This window comes from Bos indicus x Bos taurus, chromosome 4 (genome assembly GCF_003369695.1).
Source record: "Bos indicus x Bos taurus breed Angus x Brahman F1 hybrid chromosome 4, Bos_hybrid_MaternalHap_v2.0, whole genome shotgun sequence".
In the NCBI taxonomy this organism is placed as follows: Eukaryota; Metazoa; Chordata; class Mammalia; order Artiodactyla; family Bovidae; genus Bos; species Bos indicus x Bos taurus.
The window spans coordinates 118,827,429-118,843,035 of NC_040079.1; the positions used below are offsets into that span (position 1 = coordinate 118,827,429).

At 37.2% G+C, this 15,607-nt stretch overlaps 1 non-coding gene across 1 annotated transcript; it reads right to left on the reverse strand.

Annotated features, from left to right (window-relative positions):
* Nucleotides 1–667: 667 nt before the first annotated feature.
* TRNAC-ACA lies at nt 668–739 on the reverse strand. Its single transcript has one exon. It is a non-coding gene; the product is annotated as a tRNA-Cys (tRNA).
* Nucleotides 740–15,607: the final 14,868 nt, after the last annotated feature.

Below are 15,607 nucleotides of genomic sequence, written 5' to 3' on the forward strand. Positions count from 1 at the left end.
CCATAGCCTTGACTAGATGGACCTTTGTTGGCAAAGTAATGTCTCTGCTTTTGAATATGCTCTCTAGGTTGGTCATAACTTTCCTTCCAAGGAGTAAGCGTCTTTTAATTTCATGGCTGCAGTCACCATCTGCAGTGATTTTGGAGCCCCCCAAAATAAAGTCTGACACTTTTTCCACTGTTTCCCCATCTATTTCCCATGAAGTGATGGGACCAGATGCCATGATCTTCATCTTCTGAATCTTGAGCTTTAAGCCAACTTTTTCACTCTCCTCTTTCACTTTCATCAAGAGGCTTTTTAGTTCCTCTTCACTTTCTGCCATAAGGGTGGTGTCATCTGCATATCTGAGGTTATTGATATTTCTCCCAGCAATCTTGATTCCAGCTTGTGCTTCTTTCAGCCCAGTGTTTCTCATGATGTACTCTGCATAGAAGTTAAATAAGCAGGGTGACAATATATAGCCTTGACCTACATATCTACAGTTACCTACATATCTCCACCCAACTCTGAACAAAGAAAAAAAAAAAAGTGAAAGTGAAAGTGAAATCGTTCAATTGCATCTGATTCTTTGCGACCCCATGGACTGTAGCCTACTATGCTCCTCCATCCATGGGATTTTCCAGGCAACAGTACTTGAGCGGGTTGCCATTTTCTTCTCCAGAGGATCTTCCCAAGTCAGGGATGGAACCTGGGTCTCCTGCATTGTAGGCAGGCGCTTTACCGTCTGAGCCACCAGGGAAGTCCAACTCTGAACAAATCTTATCATAAAAATTAAAACATGCTGTTTATAAAAACATGTGAGTACACACATGCATATACAATCTGTATTCCTTTATTGAATTCTAAGTTCATTGGAAGCATGACATGTATTATTGGTATTAATACAATCACCTGCACTGTTTATTTTTTGTTGGGGCTCATTTGGTGAGAGTTGCAAAAAAGTAACAGAAGAGAATGATGATGGTGATGATATGCCAGAAGCATTGTTTAACAAACAAAAAGCTTCAACAACCAAACAGGTTTTAATTTGTATGTGGATTTTTAAGACAGTGGAAGAAGCAAACAGGATTAGTCAGAAGACATTAGGCAGAAAAGGAGTGGTGGGTGTGAAAGGCACAGGCATGTGTAAATGAGAATCAGTGAGTAAAGTAGTTCATCATGTTAAGTCATAATTTTCACCAAGAGAAATGGAGTAGGCCAGGATTTGAAGAGGGTATATGTTTATTTTGTACTTAATATGTACCAGATGTATTACATTTTTAATTTACATTTAATAAAACTCCTATCAGATGAGTAGATTTTCCCAGTCTAAGTCTATTGTGTGACAATAAGTAATAATACAGGAATTACTTAAGCAAAGCTTGTCTTGGCTCTCACTTGTATTATAATGGGGCTTGCTGCTTTCCAGTTAGCTCAGTGGTAAAGAATCCACCTGCCAATTCAGGAGAAACAGGTTCAATCCTTGGGTCAGGAAGATCTCCTGGAGTAGGAAATGCTAACCCACTCCAGTATTCTTCACTAGAAAATCTCATGGCAGGCTACAGTCCATGGGTCGCAGAGTCAGACACAATGAGCAACACAGTATGAACAAGACTGAATAGTCATATAATATCTTAAAGCAGAAAATTTGGAAACATTTTAAGTATCACTTTTTCACATTTCTAAATTAAAAAGGCTCAGAATATTGTAGGGAAATTACATACATTAAGATGAGTGACTTTCCCAGAATCAGTTATTTTATAAGGAGGAATAACTCAAGTGTGTCTCATAAAAGATGTGAAGTGTGAGAAGGACTGGATCTGCTATTTATGAAGACAGAAGAAAAGGGCCATGAACCAATAGATGCAGGCACCACTGAAAGCTAGGAGAGGCCCTCAGCTGGCCTCCAGCAAGGACACAGATATCATTTTTATGACTGCAAGGCACTGAACTCTGCCAACAGCCCAAGTGAGCAAGGGAACAGATTCTCCACTAGGGCCTTTAAAAAGGAATACAGCCTGCTAACACCTTGATTTTAGCCCGATGAGAACTGTACAGGACTTAAGACCTATAGAACTGTAAGATAACAAATTTATGTTGTTTAAAGCTGCTAAAATTGTGGCAGTTTATTATAGTAGCTATAGAAATCTAATATGACACTCATAATACAATTGTTTTTTAAAGCAAAAAAAAAAGAAAAGAAAAAATCAAGCATGTCTCATTCCAGATTCTGTATGACCTCCCCTACATTGTCCTGCCTCCCCATGACTAAGGGGGCTAAATTTACTCACCTGTCACAGACAAAGGGGTTCAGTGATGGATGAACTTCTGTTGAGCTAACCAAGTGTGTAACCAGGTGTGTGTGTCTGGTTCACTTAATGGCTGGATGGTAGGGGGTTTGCATTGGTGTGGAGCTATGGGTAAATCTCCTCCCCGTGAAAAAGTGATGGGAATGAAGGAGGGCTTAAAATCATGGATGGAGTGCAAGATCATCCTAAAGGTCTCCGCAGAGCTCCCTCTAGCTTCCTGGATGGCTGCATACTGTAAACTGATTCCTTACATTCGGTGAGTGGAGAACTAGGATTAAGCACAGGAGAGTGCTTAATCCTCACAGGAGAGACTGTGAGACTCTCTCCTCTCTGTTCCATGGGAATATTTTGTCACCAAAGGGATGGAGGAATATTGCACTGAGGTGGTGCAAATTTCAAGATACTTTATGAAGTGGAGAGGAGAACATCATGCTTGACATGAAAACCTGAGTGGTCTAGGTCCTTCTGAGGGTGGTTATATACCATGAAGCCTTTTAGATGATTTCTCTTGGGTTAGCTTCTTCATCTCTAAATCTAAAGTGAGAGTAATTCCTACTTTACCTATTTCTCCAGACAGCTGTGAAGATTAAATGAGAAGTTATGCATAAGTGTCTTGACAACTACAAAAGTCTCTCTAATATTAGGTATTATTATGTAGAATAGCTGAATAAAAGGAAGAATAAATTTCCACTAAAGACAAAGCCAATGGCACAGCATGAAAAACCTGCAGCCGTAAAAGATTATTATCAGAAAAGAAGATACCAAATGTGTTCTCTAGATTAGATGTAGATTGCATTTTAAACACCACTTAATCCTCCTCTATTTTAAATAACTGTATCATTTAAAAAATATTAATTCTTTGAAGAAAATGTGAAAGATACAAAAAGTTTACATAAAAACCCTATATCTAAATGCTGAGGATACCCACGATTTACATGAGTATTTTCTTATATACACATACTAAATATTCAGCTCTTCTATGGTGTTTTAAACATATATTTACCTGCTTTCAAAATCCTGCGCAATCATTCATTTGGTACATAAAATTCATACAATGCAGACTTTCCTTCTTTTCTTGTAAAATTTTTCTTGGTTTGGGACCAGTCCTCTCTGCCGTTAGCCCGCAGAAATATCAGATGATTCTACCTGACTTAGCCCACAGGTTTCCATACCACCTGTCCTCTCTTCAAGGCTCCTAGTTACTGATTGATGAAGAAATGCATTCCTATAAGTACCCATCTCCTGCTTAGATTATCTGTTAATGTAAATAGAGGCCAGTGGAAAAATCCCTCCACCACACATACACACACACACACACACACACACACACACCTTGTTCATCCTAGAAAGGAAGCACTGCAGGTCTCCACCTGGCCTCCCTCCTTCCCACCTCACTCTGGGCCCTCCAACCTCCATTCCCTGTTAAAATTAATGACTGACTTTCTAGGGATCTAGACTAAGACCAGCCCTTTGCTTTTCTCTCCCAGGTGCCCACATGCTCTCAAATACCCCAGGTGCTTCAATTTCTTTCTGTGTCTTCCTCTATCACTGGATTGGATTTTCCTTGGATATGGGAAGCTGAACCATGACAGGGAAGAGTGGACTTGGGACCCTGGGCATCCCAAAGTCAGGGTGGGTATGGCTGATTCTGATTTTATGAATGTTCATGGCAGAGGCCTGAGTCCTACCTGTTTCTAGGACTAGAAGTTTACTGTATGAGACACCAGCAACTCAGCTGATGATGCTTTTGCTTCCTCCTTCACTGACCCTTTGATTGGAGGAAATGCTTTCCAAATTCAATCAAAGGATATTAATAATCCATGTGTTTTTGTTGTTGCGACATTGCAGTTGTTTTCTATTTCTATCCCTTCGCAAGTGGATAAATGTTTTGAGAAGCCACCACTAACCATACACATTTTATTTTGGAGTCTAAGTCACTTTGTATGTGGGGAAAAAAAAAAGAAAATACTCAGTTTGTCTGAGAGAGGAGGTTGACTGTGACACCTAAAGCTAATATGATATGATTTGTAAATATATAGCAGCAAAATGAATAATTTCTTATAACCACATTTGCCATGTCACAAATAATTTGGCACAATGATATATTCATTTTCTAGAGCTTCCATACCAAAACTCCACAGACTAGGAAGCTTAAAGAACAGAAAATAATTTTGTTACAGTTGTAGAGGATAGAAGTCCAAGATCAAGGTATCAGCAGGGTTGGATTTCCGTGAGGCCTTTCTTCTTAGCTGGTCGATGGCCATCTTCTCCCTGTGTCTACACAGGGTCAGCCCTCTGTGAGTGTGCTCCAATCTACTGTTCTTATAAGGACATCAGTCATTTGGATTAGAGTCCATCCATATGGCCTCAATGTAATTTAGTTACCTTTTTAAAGGCCTTATCTCCAAATACAGTTACATTCTGGGGCGTTGGGGATGAAAACTTCTCCAGCATATAAATTTGGAGGGGACACACTTCAGCTTAAAACAGATCTTGAAAGCAATCCAGACTGATATTTTAAACAAATACAAAAGTATTGCATTTTGTTGAAAACATGATTATCTGTTTTAAAGAGTTATTATTTCATCTTTAAATGTAAATTCATACATAAAGTTGTAACCTTATTAATTCACATAATATTTAAGCTATACATTCAAGTATTACATTCAAAATTCATATCAAGAGCATGAACATTTGTTGCCAAATCAAAATCAAAATAAATTGGTACCAGAAAAAAAAAATCTTCCAGTGGATTTCATAAAAGTTCCTTTAAAATTTATCATTCAAAATAAATGATAAGAACTACCATTATACATTTACATTCCAATTCCCTGTGTGTTTGAAATGTAGACGGATAAAATCCCTTTAAAGAAACATTTGTAATTATTGTACTTCAGCACTTTGTGTTCTGCATGCTCAGAAAATGCAAGGAAATTTTAAGTAAAAGAAGTTCAAAATCAAAGTTACTCCTTCCATCATTATCAGCATTCTCATGGTCCCTTGCCAACAGTATACCAGGACATTTTTAAAAGCTTTGCAAACAGTAATAAGAAATGAATGCTTCTTATCCCTGCTCAAAGAAAACCCACAGAAAATAATTTAAATATCCAAAAGTAAAATATGTATGACAATCCTGAATTCTACAGTAACTCTCTTTATTTCAAGAGTTTATTAAGAACAAATCTATTTATACTTTAGAAATAAAAGTTCAGACAAATTTTGGAATTTGAAAATAAAATATGCCTTTTAAATTCATATAAAAACTTTTTACCCTGTGATTTTTAAAATTCTAAATTCTTTAGTATTTAGAAGATATAATTTATGTATCTAATATTTTATGGTCATTAGAACTGATTATTTCAATATTAAACTATTAAAATTGTGTGCTTTATTTCTTTAATTTTTATTATTTTAAAAACATTTAATCTTGAACACATTGATCTCATAATTGGAAGTTTGTACCTTTTGACCACCTTCACCTTCACCCCTTTCCTCTACCCAACCCCCACCTCTAGCAACCATCTATCTGTCCTCTGTTTCTTTTAGTTTGCTTATTTCAGATTCCACATATAAATGAGATCATGCAGTACAGTAAGTCCCCTACATACAAATGGGTTTCATCCTGACAGCATGTTCATAAGTACAATTAGTTCATAAGTCCAATAAAGTTAGCCTAGTTAACCAACTAACACAACTGGCTATATAGTGGTGTATCAAAATAAGTTTATAATACTTTTCAAACAAATAATATATAAAAAAATTAAGAAATCATTTTTAATCTTACAGTACCTTAAAAAGAACGGTAGTATAGTACAATGGTTGACATACAGCGCCTGGCATCAAGTAAACAGACCAGGAGAATTACTGACTGGAGGAGGGAGAGGAGGTGAAAGATGATAGAGCTGAAGGACTGTCAGCAATAGGAGATAGAGGACAAGCTGCAGTTTCACTTATGCCTGACACTGATGGAATGCACCTTCACATCTTTGAAAATTCAAAACTTGCAGGATTTCATGTAGAAGACTTACTGTCTTTGCCCTTATCTGTCTGACTTAATTCACTTAGCATAATGTCTTCAATTCCCACTTAAATTGTTACAAATAGAGGACTACTTTCTTTTTCATGGCTGAATAATATACCTATATATATACTTTGTTGTTCAGTTGCTCAGTAGTGTTTGTCTATTAGTGACCCCATGTACTGCAGCACGCCAGGCATCTCTGTCCTTCACTCTCTCCCAGAGCTTGCTCTAACTTATGTCCATTGAGTCGGTGATGCCACCCAACTATGTCATCCTCTGTCATCCCCTTCTCCTCCTACCTTCAATCTTTCCTAGCATCAGGGTCTTTTCTAATGAGTCAGCTCTTCACATCAGGTGACCAAAGTATTGGAGTTTCAGCTTCAGCATCAGTCCTTCTAATGAATATTCAAGACTGATTTCCTTTAGGATTGACTGGTTTGACATCCTTGCAGTCCAAGGGACTCTCAAGAGTCTTCTCCAAAACCACAGTTCAAAAATATCAATTCTTCAACATTAAGCTTTCTTTACAGTCCGACTCTCACATCCATACATGACTAACAGGAAAACTATAGCTTTGGCTAGACAGACCTTTGTCAGCAAAGTGATGTCTCTGCTTTTTAATAAACCTATTATCATAACTTTTCTTCCAAGGAGCAAGCATCTTTTAATTTCATGGCTGCAGTCACCATCTGCAGTGATTTTGGAGCCCAAGAAAATAAAGTTTCTGGTTCCATTGTTTCCCCATCTATTTCCCATGAAGTGATGGGACCAAATGCCATGATCTTCGTTTTTTGAATGTTGAGTTTTAAGCCAACTTTTTCACTCTTCTCTTTCACCCTCATCAAGAAGCTCTTCAGTTCCTCTTCACTTTCTGCCATAAGGGTAGTGTCATCTTCATATATGAGTCTATCTATCTATACCACATTTTCTTTATCCATTCATCTATCCATGAACAGTGATTTGTTTCTATGTTTTGACTATTGTAAATAATGCTGCAATGAACATGGTGGTACAGATATTTCTTTGAAACAGTGATTTCATTTTCTTTCTGTTATAGTCGGAAGTAGAATTACTGGATCTTATGATAATTCTATTTTAAATTTTCTGAGGAACACACACACACACTGCTTTCCATACTAAATTCACCAATTTACATTCTCACCATACACAAAGATTTCCTTTCCTCCACATCATCGTGACTTATTCTTATTTCTTACTTCACAAATTAGTGTTACTAACTATATGCAGTTGTACTGAGTAGTTTTGAATATTTCAAAATACATGAGCATTTATAGTTAAAGGTTAAGATGTATTCCTTTGTACTAAGCTGGCTTTGCAACATAGAGTGTGGTGAAAAGTTGAAATGTATCCCATTTCCAGTCAATATTGTCTATTACTCAGCCCCAATATTAACTCTTGGAACTGACAATTTGAAATATTTTGTTTTATATGTCTTGATATGAACAAAATGGGCACATATGCTATTTCTGTGTGTGTGTGTGTGTACATATGTATTGATTAATTATAAAAGTAATAGAAAAACAAAAAGAAAAGGTTAATACACAAATAATAATATTTTCGTGTTTACTATTGAAGTCTTTCTCCTATGTATTTTAATAAAATTATGCATTAAAAAAAAGAAAGTTTTATAGCCTCCTGTTTTTACTTGTTTAGTCACTAAATCGTATGCAACTCTGCATCCCCGTGAAGTGCAGCACACCAGACTTCCCTGTCCTTGACTGTCTGGTAGTGCTTGCTCAAACTCATGTCCATTGAGTCAGTGAGGCCATCCAACCATCTCATCCGCTGTCACTCCCTTCTCCTCCTGCCCTCAATCTTTGCCAGCATCAATGCCTTTTCCAGTGAGTCAGCTCTTCGCATCAGGTGGCCAAAGTATTAGAGCTTCAGCTTCAGCATCAGTCCTTCCAATGAATATTCTGGGTTGATTTCCTTTAGAATTGACTGGTTTGATCTCCTTGCAGTCCAAGGGACTCTCAAGAGTCTTCTCAAGCACCACCGCAGTTCAAAAGCATCAATTCGTGAGTGCTCAGCCTTCTTTATGGCCCAACTCTCACATCCACCCATGACTACTGGAAAAACCACAGCTTCCACTATATGGATCTTTGTCAGCAAGTTGATGTCTCTGCTTTTTAATACATTGGGTTTGTCATAGCTTTTATTCCAAGGAGCAAGCATCTTTTAATTTCATGGCTGCAGTCACTGTCTGCAGTGATTTTGGAGCCCAAGAATATAAAATCTGCCACTTTTTCCCCATTTACAGCTTTCCTGGTGGCTTAGACGGTAAAGAATCTGCCTGCAATGCAGGAGACCTGGGTTTGATCCCTGGGTTGGGAAGATGCGCTGGAGAAGGGACTGGCATGGCAACCCACTCCAGTACTCTTGCCTGGAGAATCCCCATGGACAGAGGAGCCTGGCAGGCTACAGTCCATGAGATTACAAAGAATCGAACGTGACTGAGCTACTACTGACAACACAACACATTTGCCATGAAATACTGGCAATATAAACATGTTTTCAGGTCAACACGTATTCTTCAACAACACAGTTTTTAATAGTGAAGCCAAGACATTTTAACACTTTCAATTGACCATGAGGTGGGATAGCAAAGAAAATTTCTTCTGCTTTTATACCATAGACCTGGCTCCAAGATAACCACTTATCCAACTTGTAAATAACTCTAAAGAAGAGGTTAAAAGAGAGAGTCTAAAACATGTTGTCTCAATAAATGCTAATTAACAGTGGAGGTATATGAGATACAGATATGTTTTTTAACAGAAGAGTCATGCTGCCAGTCCTCTCTCTACCTATTCTGTTAGCACTTGGGTACCACCCACAGTCCAGGGTACTGATGATTGCTTCATAAACTTTTCCATATTATTTAGAGAGTAAAGAGGAGAACTATTTTATTAAACACACACACACACACACACATAAAGAGAAGGAAGAAGGGTGAACCCAATCAATTTTGCTTGAATAATTCAAGCTCAGAGACTTAATCATTAACTAGACCCTAAACATTGTGTGGGTGTTATTTTAAATGTTCCGGTTAAAGTGTGAACATGCTTGTTAATGAAACCAAAGCAAGGCAAAGCCCCAGCAGTCCCACAGTGCTTGAACTGATCCTACAAAACGTGAGTGCTACAGGCTACATGGCAGGGTGTTCTTTGGATAAAGAACCTGAAGAAGGGCTTTGTGAAATTTTGCTGAGGGGACTGGAGATTAGATGTAACCGCAAACACAAATTATTTGAAATAATCAGGAAAAGTTTTACGAAGATGCTAGGAAGTATTCTGACCTTTCAGAAGAGAAATAGGACAGGAGAGGACAGAGATAGGAGAGTGAAAAGAATAAGACAGGATGGGGTAATTAAGCCTAGTCCAACGAATCCTCCAATTCTCGCCTACAAAGGGGAGAACTGATCCAACAATTAACATTTATAACAACCAGCCCACTCTTACCTTGCTATATCTTACTCCAGAATAACTATAGGTTCAATAATGAAGAACAGAGCCCAAAAGCAAGGTGAGTGTCACAGCAGGGCTTCAGGTATAGTAACACACAAGTATTTTACTACTTTGCCTTTCAGCCCAGTTAGCCCATCCTGACCCTGAAAATGATTGACTTGGTTTAGTGCTTTCTGAGAATAAAATGCCGCCAAATGCTTGTCCTCCCTTCAGGTCTGGCTCCTGACATGAGTAATACCAGCTGCAAAAGCTGATGTTATTTAAAAAAAAGAAAAAAGGAGGGGCAAGGGGAGAACACTTGACACTATGACAACACTCTCCTGAGCACTCTACCTGTGATTGCCCCTCCCTGTCCAGCTCCCTTTGTTTTGGTGCTGAGAAGGTGAAGAGGAAGGGGGTATTTTAATAGCAAAGCAGAAGACTTCCAAATGGCATTAATAGAAACCAGAGTGCTAAAACTTGACTAAATGCTCTCAAACAAGAAATGGACCCCTGTTCCTTTACATTCTTCATGACTTCCACATTTTATCAGGTCAGAAAACACATGAATATGAGCCTCCAGTGCCTTAACTTAGCTTCCTTTTTTATGCCCTCAGACCAGCTTCCTGCTATCACTCCTCATTCCTGAATCAGCATAGCTGCCTATCACTGCTTTCTACCCAGTTTCTTCTTTGTTCACAACATAATATTCATAATACCTCCTAAAGTGTGTTTTCTTTATTGCATCCTTCTCTTCCCTGATGAAAAATGTTTTGTGATTCTCTTTGAGTTATTTTTATTCAAAGAAAAAATAAATTTGAAAAAGCTACAACTAAAATTCAGGTCACCCTAACCCCAGATTCCTTACTTTTTTTTTTAACCCTACATTAATCTAACAACACAAGAGATGACTCTACACGTGGACATCACCAGATGGTCAATACTGAAATAAGATTTATTATATTCTTTGCAGCCAAAGATGGAGAAGCTCTATACAGTCAGCAAAAACAACACTGGGAGTTGACTGTGGCTCAGATTATGAACTCCTTATTGCCAAATTCAGACTTAAATTGAAGACAGTAGGGAAAAATACTAGATCATTCAGGTATGACCTAAATCAAATCCCTTATGATTATACAGTGGAAGTGAAAAATAGATTGAAGGGATTAGATCTGATAGACAGAGTGCCTGAAGAACTATGAACAGAAGCCCATGACATTATACAGGAAGCAGTGATCAAGACCATCCCCCCAAAAAGAAATGTAAAAAGGCAAAATGATTGGCTTGAGAAGGCCTTACAAAAATCTGTTACAATAATAGAAGTGAAAGGCAAAGGAGAAAAGGAAAGATATACCTTTTTAAATGCAGAGTTCCAAAGAATAGCAAAGGATAGCTAAGAAACCCTTCCTCAGCTATCAATGCAAAGACATAGAGGAAAACAACAGAATGGGAAAGACTAGAGATCTCTTCAAGAAAATTAGAGAGACTAGGGGAAAATTTCATGCAAAGATGAGCACAATAAAGGACAGAAATATTATGGACCTAACAGAAGCAGAAAATATTAAGAAACGGTGGCAAGAAAACACAGAAGAACTGTACAAAAAAGATATTCATGACTCAGATAACCACGATGGTGTGATCCCTCACCTAGAGCCAGACATCCTAGAATGAGAAGTTAAATGGGCCTTAGGAAGCAGCACTACAAACAAACCTAGTGGAATTCCAGTTGAGCTCTTTCAAATCCTAAAAGATGATGCTGTGAAAGTGCTGCACTCAATATGCCAGCAAATGTGGAAAATTCAGCAGTGGCCACAGGACTGGAAAAGTCAGTTTTCATTCCAATCCCTAAGAAAGGCTATGTCAAAGAATGTTCAAATTACTGCACAAGTGCGCTCATCTCACATGCTAGCAAAGTAATGCTCAAAATTCTAAGAGCCAGACTTCAACAGTGCATAAACTGCGAACTTCCAAATGTTCAAGCTGGATTTAGAAAAGAAACCATAGATTTAACCATTTAGAACCATAGATCAAATTGCCAACATCTGCTGGGCCATTGAAAAAGCAAGAGGGTTCCAGAAAAACATCTACTTTGCTTTATTTACTACACCAAAGCCTTTGACTGTGTGGATCACAATAAACTGTGGAAACTTCTTCACAAGATGGGAATACCAGACCACCTGACCTGCCTCCTGAGAAATATGTATGCAGATAAAGAAGGAGTAGTTAGAATTGGACACGAACAACAGACTCATTACAAACTGGGCAAGGAGTATGTCAAGGCTATATATTGTGATGCTGCTTATTTAATTTATATGCAGAGTATATCATGTGAAATATTGTGTTTGGTGAAGCACAAGCTGGAATCAAGATTGCAGGGAGAGAAATCAATAACCTCAGATATGCAAATGACACCACCCTAATGGCAGAAGGTGAAGAAGAACTAAAGAGCCTCTTGATGAAAGTGAAAGAGGAGAGTTAAAAAGTTGGCTTAAAACTCAACATTCAGAAAACTAAGATCATGGCATCTAGTCTCATCACTTCATGGCAAATAGATGGGGAAACAATGGAAACAGTGACAGACTTTATTTTTGGGGCTCCAAAATCACTGCAGATGGTGATTACAGCCATGAAATTAAAAGACGGTTGCTTCTTGGAAGAAAAACTATGACCAATCTAGACAGCATGTTAAAAAGCAAGACATTGCTTTACCAACAAAGGTCCATCTAGTTAAACTTATGGTTTTTCTGGTAGTCATGTTTGGATGTGAGAGTTGGACTATAAAGATAGCTGAGGAATGAAGAATTGATGCTTTTGAAATGTGGTGTTGGAGAAGACTCTTGAGAGTTCCTTGAACTGCAAGGAGATCCAACCAGTCAATCCTAAAAGAAGTTAGTCCTGAACATTCATTGAAAGGACTGATGCTGAAGTTGAAACTCCAATACTTTGGCCATCTGATGCGAAGAACCGACTCATTGGAAAAGCTGGTGATGCCGGGAAAACTTGAAGGCGGGAGAAGGGAACAACAGAGGATGAGATGGTTGGATGGCATCAGTGATGCAATGGACATGAGTTTGAGTAGGCTCTGGGAGTTAGTGTTGGACAGGGAAGCCTGACATGCTTTAGCCCACGGAGTCACAAAGAGTCAGATATGACTGAGCGACTGAACTGAACTGAACTGATGGTATTCTATCTGTAAGTGTTTCTCAATTCTAAGTAGAGCATGACTGACTTTAAAAGAAAAAGAAATAATTATTGTGGAACCTATTCATTAACTTGAATTACCTTTATTTTAATTTTACTTGACTATCCATAACAAAAACTATGAATTTCTCATGCCTAGAATTTTTAGGTATTGATAAAGCCAAAACATATTTGCAAAATAAATGAAAATCCTTAAAATACTAGGAAAAAATATGAAATTTCAAGGAAAAAGAAGATATATATAAAATTTTGAATGTAAAAGGCAAAATTGTTATTAAAAGTAAATTATTTTAGCATTAACTTGAGAAAATCAACTAGCAAATTATTTAAAATAGTAAGAGTCTAAGCAGGGAGCAAGAAAAAGAAAACCTTGAAAAATGATGGCTTCCACCACAGATCAGAAATGGCTAGTTTGAAAATCTACCATAAGAAGAAAATCTTATATATAATTTAAACAAACATTATAACTTACCTGGGTGTTAATTTTAAATACACCAGATTTTGTGGAGGGACATGTTTTAAAGGAAAAATATTCATAAGGGATCATCTGAATAAATATCTATTATTTCTGCACACATTCATCAATAGAAAACAGAATATGCAAAGACTCAATTCTGCCTGAATTAAACTACACATTCAATACAATTGTAATCATGACTAAAATAGTATTTTTAATGAAAGTTGCAAACTGATTCTAAATTTATAAAGAAGAGTATATACATAAAATAGCATGTACATGCATGTAGATAAAATGAGTGTGGTTATAGTTTAAGAAACAGAGAAACATAAATTAGTTATATAGTACATAAATATAAGGGGCTTGCCTAGTGGCTCAGGGGTAAAGAATCCTACTGCCAATACAGGAGACATGAGTTTAGTCCTGGGTGGGAAAGATCTCCTGGAGAAGGAAATGGCAACCCACTCCAGTATTCTTGCTTGGGAAATCCCATGGATAGAGGTGGCTCGGGTTGAAAAGAGTAAGATACAACTTATTGGCTAAGCAACAACAACAAAATAAATATAAGACCTCCAGTTTAGGGAAAATCATTGCTAAATAGCAAAAAAAAAAAAAAGCCATAATGGAAAATTTAGCTAAATTAAGAAATTTCTGCAACAATGAACCTGACAAATTCAAAACAAGTTATAGATCTTGAGATGTATATTTAAAATACACAAAAGGTAAATGATAAATATTCAGATTTCCATAAATTAATACAAAACAAAGCTATAAAATTTGGGACATAGAAAATACAAATGGTTAATTTATATATAAATTAACTACTAAACCACTAAACCACTAGAAACCACTCTAGAAACAAAAGACAAAAAAATAAAAAGAACAATAAAATTTCATTTTTATAGATAAAAGCAAGACATCTTGAAGTTTAATAATAATTTTTTAAATGAAATAGTAAATTTTTGCAGCCGCTCTGAAAAGTAATTTGGAATGAAATTATAAATGAGTTTGCCCCATCATTTAACTTCTAAGCATCCATCCTTCAGATAGTCAAACAACCACACAAAGAAACACAAACAATAACATTCACTGAAGGGTTTTAATACCAAAAAACAAAACTTTTAACAAGATAATTGCCTCAGAAATTGTGTGATACTCATGCTTTGAAATAATTTCCCACAGTTGAGAAAAAAAGAAAAGGCATGTAAAGTAGATACATATAAATTCTCTTGGATAACTTACTAAGATAATTTCATGAGACAAGGAAAATAATATAACACAAGCTATAACTTATGCTTTTATAAGAATCTTAAACACAATACATATATTGTATAAGTACTCAAAGGTGTAAAAAAAGGGTTAAAAATATCACATGACTGATTTGTATGATCAACTCCAGAGCATAAACATGGGGCTGGGATTGTGTTGGAAGCCAAAAAAGATTTAACCAGCTGCTGCAGTGAGTTTAGTGTTTGCTTTTTGATGCTTTTTTACTTTTGTTTACACTTTAGTTATGTCATTAAAATTAATTTTTAACATTAAAATTTGTAACCTGAATATAACTTCACATACTATAGTTGGTGAAGTGAAAGTAGCTCAGTGGTGTCCGACTCTTTGTGAACCCATGGACTATACAATCCATGGAATTCTCCAGGCCAGAATATTGGAGTGGATAGCCTTTCCCTTCTTCAGGGGATCTTTCAACCCAGGGAGCAAACCTAGGTCTCCCATATTGCAGGCAGACTCTTTACCAGCTGTGTCACTGAGGAAGCCCAAGAATACTGAAGTGGGTAGCCCATTCCTTCTCCAGGGGATCTTTCTGACCCAGGAATCCAACCGGGGTCTCCTATATTGCAGGCGGATTCTTTATCAGCTGAGTTACCAGGGAAATCCACTGTATTTGGGACTGAAACCAAATTTAGGGCCTGTACTTTTCTATTTTTAATATCTCCTCCAGGTTAAGTGTAAAACCCTTGTCTTAGAATTATATACAGTAGGCAGTGCAGAAATATATTGCTGATGACACATATCCTTGTTTAGGCAGCCAGGCAAGCCCTCCAACAAGGTACATGTGGAGTGAGTGGCAGGGCTTGCAGAGAGAAGGGAGCCAGATGCACAACCTTGCTGGGAAGAAAGTCTTCCATGGCTACTGGCCAGCCACCAGAATTATTTCCTC